This window comes from Aotus nancymaae, unplaced genomic scaffold, assembly GCF_030222135.1.
Source record: "Aotus nancymaae isolate 86718 unplaced genomic scaffold, 86718_ANA_hifiasm-v0.15.2.pri h1tg000022l_1, whole genome shotgun sequence".
NCBI classification, from domain to species: Eukaryota; Metazoa; Chordata; class Mammalia; order Primates; family Aotidae; genus Aotus; species Aotus nancymaae.
This window is the reverse complement of record NW_026988435.1, coordinates 35,305,679-35,311,678: the sequence shown is the minus strand read 5'-3', so window position 1 is coordinate 35,311,678 and position 6,000 is coordinate 35,305,679. Positions and strand designations below refer to the sequence as shown.

Here is a 6,000-nt window from a genome sequence, read left to right as displayed (position 1 = left end):
GTGGGTGGCACTCAATCCCTCCCACACCTTAAGGTAGGCTAGATTTAGTGACTTACTTCCAAAGACCAGAGAAAGGGAAGGCCGGGTGCAGTGGCTTACGCCTGTAATCCCAGCACTTTGGGAGGCCGAGGTGGGCGGATCACAAGGTCAAGAGATTGAGACCATCCTGGCCAACACGGTGAAACCCTGTCTCTACTAAAAATACAAAAAAATTAGCTGGGCATAGTGGCGCATGCCTGTAGTCCCAGCTACTTGGGAGGTTGAGGCAGGAGAATTGCTTGAACCCGGGAAGCGGAGGTTGCAGTGAGCCGAGGTCGCACCACTGCACTCCAGCCTGGTGTCTGGTGACGGAGTGAGACTCTGTCTCAAAAAAAAAAAAAAAAAAAAAAAGAGAAAGGGAGAAAGAGAAGCTTTGCAATGTGATGTAGGTCAATATCATAAGTAAAATCATGTACTCCTGATATGATATGATGAAAAGGACACTTCAACTCTGTAGCATTCTTAACAAAAATCCATAACTCCAGTTTATTAATGATGAAAACAACAGACAAACCCAGACTGGGGCACCTTTAATAGGATACTGGGCCAGTTCTCAAGACTCTCAAGGTCATGAAAAACAATAAAACACTGACCAATTGCTTCAGACCGCAGGAGACTGTGAAGACATAACAACTAAATGCAATTGAGTGCCCTGAGTTGGATCCTGGAACAGAAAGAGAGAGGACGTTAAGGAAAAAAACTAGGGACACCCAAGTAAAGTCTGGAGTTTAGTCAATAATAATAACCCAATGCCACTTTCTTCATTTTGACAGATGTAATGTGATCAAATAAGATGCTAACAACAAGGGAAACTGGATGAGGGGTATTTGGGAAGTCTCTGTACTATCTTTGTAACTTTTCTGTGAATCTTCAATTATTCTAAAATAAAAAGTTGGTTTTTATTAAGAAAAAAAATGAATTTCATGGGCAAAACAGAATTCCACAAAAGCATTTTGAAAAAGAGTAGTGACACAAGAACACAGGTTGAGTCTCTCAAGGGGCCGAAATCAGTTCTGATTTTGTTTTATTTTTGTTTTTTATTTTCAGTGAGGAATCTGTCCTTGAGAGGGAGGCAACTTGTCCATATCTGCTTACTGCAGATCAAGGTTGAGAACCCAGACCCCTTGACTCTATCCAATAACACAATAGCACAGCCACCATGCAATAGCTAATGCTTCTGTAGCACTCACTTCGTACAGCCTGTCCTAAGTGTCTTGCATATATTAACTTTAATCATCATATTGATCCTACATCTTAGTCCCTTTTCTGTTGCTGTAACTGGATACCTGAGACCGAGCAATTTATAAATACATTTATTTCTTACAGTTCTGGAGGCTGGGAAGTCCAAGGTCACAGAGCTGCACCTAGTGAGAGTCTTCTTGCTGGTGGGGACTCTCTGTAGAGTCCTGAAGTGGTGCAGAGAATCACATGGCAAGCACAAGAGACAGCCAACCTGCTTTTTCACAACTAACCTACTCCAGTGATAAATTACTAATCCATGAACCCATTAACCAGGGAATGGATTAATTCATTCACAAGGGCAGAGCCCTCATGATCCAATCACCTCTTAAAGGAACCCCCCCAACACTATCACATTGGGGGTTAAGTTTCAATATGAGTTTCAGAAGGGACAAACATTCTAGCAATAGCGCCTTATTACCTCAAATCCCTGTTTTGCAGATGGTTCTTGATTTGATGTGTATTTCACTGCACCATGCTAAACATCAACAGTAGAAAGAGAGTGGGCTTCATCCTCCCCTCTGGAGTTGGTACTTCATCCTCCCCTGCGGAGTTGGCCCTTGATCTTTGGGGCACTTGACTTAGCGAGAAGCAAACAAGAGGTAGAACTGATAAGATTGTGATTGGACTAGATGCAGGAGGTGGGGGAGAGTGTGGTTCAGGATGATGCTTGGGCAAAGTGGAGTCTGTAATGTCCTTCATCATGCAAGAGGGAGTGCAGGAAGACCTGGTCTCGGGGAATGAGCTCATTGGGTCTGGACGTTGAATGTGGATATTCTCTGGGGTTTGATAGATCTGCCTGATGCTCTAGAGGATATTCTGTTCTAAAGATACAATTTGAGAGTCAACAACATGTTGACAGTCTATGTGCTTTTTGAGGAATCACAGGTCGTGTCAAGACTTCATAAACCCTTGGCACGGCATTCCCACAATCAGGAGCCTCCACCCCAGCCCCCAAGTCATCCTAGTTGTCTCTCTGGTTCCTTTGTGAAAGTCTATGTTAGGAGGTCACCAGATCAACTTGGCCCCAGGATCTGTGTTCCTTGGAGTGGGGCTGTGAGTCAGTCCACATGGTCAGATGTGGACTCCTTTCTTCCCTTTTGTAAGGGTCTCAAAGTTTCCATGCAAAGGCCACATCCTAACATCTTCTGCTCTGGATGTCCCAAGATGTCCCAGAGTTGAATCCCCCATTGTGGCCCCATGTCAGGTCCTGACTCACCAGGCTTTCAGCCCTGGTGATAGCAGAAGAGGGCCCTTACCTAGCATACTGGTTTGAATAATGTCTCCTCCAAAATTCATGTCTGCTGGGACCTCAGAAGGTAACTTTATTTGGAAATAGGGTCATTGCAAGTGTAATTAGTTAAGGTGAGGTCATACTGGGTTGGGGAGGATCCCTAACTAGAACCAATGACTTGTGTCCTTATAAAAAGAACACATGAAGACACAGACAGGGAATAACACCATGTAAAGGTTGTGGCAGAGAATGGAGGAATGCTCCTATGGCCAAAGAATGCCAAGGACTGCTGGGAGCCACCAGAAGCAGGAAGATGCAAAGAAGCATCCTCCCCTACAGCCTTCAGGGAGGGAGTGGCCCTGCTGACACCTTGATTTCAGACTTCTTGTCTCTAGAATTGTGGGAGAATACATTTCTGTTGTAAGACATCGAGCACGTGATAATTTGCTATAACAGCCCAAGGAAATGAATGCAGCAGACAGGCACGAGTGAGAAGACATCCCACCACTCCTGTTAGACACTGAATACACAAACACACAATGGCCAGATCACATACGACGATAGAACTCAGGCCGTCAGCCTCTGCAGCAACTGACCCACAAAGCCAAACCTCTGCAGCTGTGGGCCCAGAGTGGTCAGGACTTGGTCAATGGCTGTCGGCTTTCCTTACTTTTGCCCTCACTTCCATCTCAGAAAAAAGTCAAATATTCCCCCAACACCAAAATCACATAGGGTGTCTGATAGGATTTTGCTCTGTGCCTAAATCTCATGTCAAATTATAAGCTCCAGTGTTAGAGGTGGCGCCCAGTGGGAGGTGACTGGGTCATAGGGGCGGGTTTCCCCTCTGGTGCTGTTCTTGTGATAGTGAGTGAATGAGCACTAGATCTGGCTGTTAAAAAGTGTGTAGCACCACCCCTATCACTCTCTTCCTCCTACGCCAGTCATGAAGACATGCCCGCTTCCTCTTCACCTTCTGGTGTGATTGTCAGTTTCCTGAGGCTTCCCCGGAAACTGAGCAGATGCCAGAATTATGCTCCCTGGACAGCCTGTGGAACCATGAGCCACTTAAACCTCTTTTCTTTATACATTACCCAGTCTCAGGTAGTTCTTTACAGCAGTGTGAGAATGGACTAATACAATGTCCTACTTCTAATTAGGCCACACCCAGGCTCCCTGTGCCAACAGCCTCCCGTCAGAGCATAGCTGAAGCCTTCCCTTTTCCCACAGTGACACTTTCCCACTCCTCCACCTGCCTTTGAGTCTCTGGCCCATGCAATTGATGGTGGCCAACTCCCTTACTACAGCAAGCTCTGAATAAACAGCCCATTTGTTCTCCATGAAGGGGCTTCATTATTTCCACACCTGGGCTTGTGGGTGTATCAGTTTACCAGGGTTGCCATAACAAATGCCACAGACTGAGTGGCTTACACAACAGAAATTTATTTCCTTACAGATCTGGAGACTAGAAGTCCAAGATTAAGGTGTTGGCAGGTTCAGTTTCTCCAGAGGCCTCTCTCTTTGGCTGGCAGATGACTGCCTTCTCACAGTGTCCTCACATGGTCTTTCCTCTGTGTGCCCGAATCCCTGGTGTGTCTTTTTGTGTGTCTCAATTTCCCCTTCTTATAAGGACAGCAGTTACATTGGATTAGGGCCCACCTTAAGCACCTCTTTAAAGGCCCTAGCTCCAAATGCAGACACATTCTGCAGTACTGGGGGTCAAGGTTTGCACGTGAATTTGAGGGGCATAATTCTGCCCATAGCAGCGGGGGAGTGACCAGGTTAGCTGGGGAGAGACATTGCTGTGTGAACATCACCTTGATTAGCTCCTCATCTCCTGTGAAAATGCCTAATTAGCTGGCTATGGCTTTGAGATGGTTGTGCACAACACAGCTGGAAGCTTGGGCCGGCAAGACAGGAAAGCTAGGCTGCACAGTACTGCAGTCAGAATTTACTCCAACTTTACAGATCAGTTTGGGCCTCAGTACGCTGGCCTCAAACCAGCTGTGTGAGTGGAGAGAGTGGCAGAGTACCTGTTCCGGCTTATTAGATAGTCATCTTATCTCCTTGCCAAATCTTTATAAGGTCACCAAGGGAAAACAGTCGAATAGACACATATGCGTTTGATGACGGGGGCAATGGCTTCACTGTGCAACCAGGGTCTGTGATTCCTTGCTTCCAGGGTGGAGAGGGGATCTGTGGTAAGAGGAGTCAATGCTGTAAAGGCTGTTTGTACCCAAAGTTAGAGCCCTATTAGTTTTCTAGGCCCTCTTTTTTTGTTGTTGTTGTTTATTGTGTATTTGAGAGTTTACACCCGGGATTAGGAAGTATTTCCCTTTCCTTGAACTGCCCTCCCAGAAACCCACTAATCTAATTCATCTAACCCTTAACATTTATTATTAACTCAATTCATCCATCCATCCACCCATCCATCCATTCATCACCTACCCATTCATCCATTATCTATCTATTCATCCTACCAACTATCATCTACTCATCTATCCTTCCATCCATCTACCAATCACCCACCCATTCATCATCTGTTCATCCATTCCACCATTCATCTATTCACCATCTACCCATCCATCCATCATCCACCCATCCATCCCACCGACCATTCAGCCATTATCTACTCATCCATCCCTTTATCCATTCATCCATCCATGTGGTTGGATCACTGGGTGTCGTTAAAAAGATGGGTAAGGGGCCGGGCGCAGTGGCTGACGCCTGTAATCCCAACACTTTGGGAGGCTGAGGTGGGTGGATCACGAGGTCAAGAGATCAAGACCATCCTGGTCAACATGGTGAAACCCTGTCTCTACTAAAAATACAAAAAAATTAGCTGGGCATGGTGGCACGTGCCTGTAATCCCAGCTACTCAGGAGGCTGAGGCAGGAGAATTGCCTGAACCCAGGAGGCAGAGGTTGCGGTGAGCCGAGATCGCGCCATTGCACTCCAGCCTGGGTAACAAGAGCGAAACTCCGTCTCAAAAAAAAAAAAAAAGATGGGTAAGACAGTGTCCCAGAGCCCTGGGAGAAACAGTAATGTAGCAATTATTACAGGTAGTCAGTGCTTCTAGGAGTACTCAGAGGAGGGCAAGACAAACCAAGCTTAGGAAGGTGAAAAGAGCACTCACATACACTGTCTTCCTCCAGACATTCCTCACAAATCAATTTCCTTCTTCCTACTATGGCCATGAACATGTCCACCCTCCCTGTGGTGCAAAATTTTACAAAAGGGACTGAGTGGATGCCAGACACCTCAAAGCACCCCCAGATCCTCTTTTAATTCTGGAGTCTTTGTCCAAGTTCCTGGGAGGAGAAGTGAGCTTGAAGGCAGATGTTGCAACTGACAAGTTGTGAGTTCTTCAATGCATCATTTCTCCATTCTGGTCTCAAATGCATCATCTCCTTATTAAAATGATTCCCTGGGATGTCCCAAAGCATAGAGGACCATAAGGATTATACTCATAAAATTCACACTGATTTTGT

General features: G+C 45.9%; 1 protein-coding gene across 1 annotated transcript in view; it reads right to left on the bottom strand.

Moving 5' to 3' along the window:
• Window positions 1-508: 508 nt before the first annotated feature.
• Window positions 509-6,000, bottom strand: part of HUNK (hormonally up-regulated Neu-associated kinase) — a 286,592-nt gene continuing 281,100 nt past the window's right edge. Inside the window, exon 12 of the transcript XR_010343928.1 lies at window positions 509-1,843. The gene's annotated coding sequence lies outside the window, so the exon portion shown is untranslated. The remainder of the gene's footprint in view (window positions 1,844-6,000) is intronic.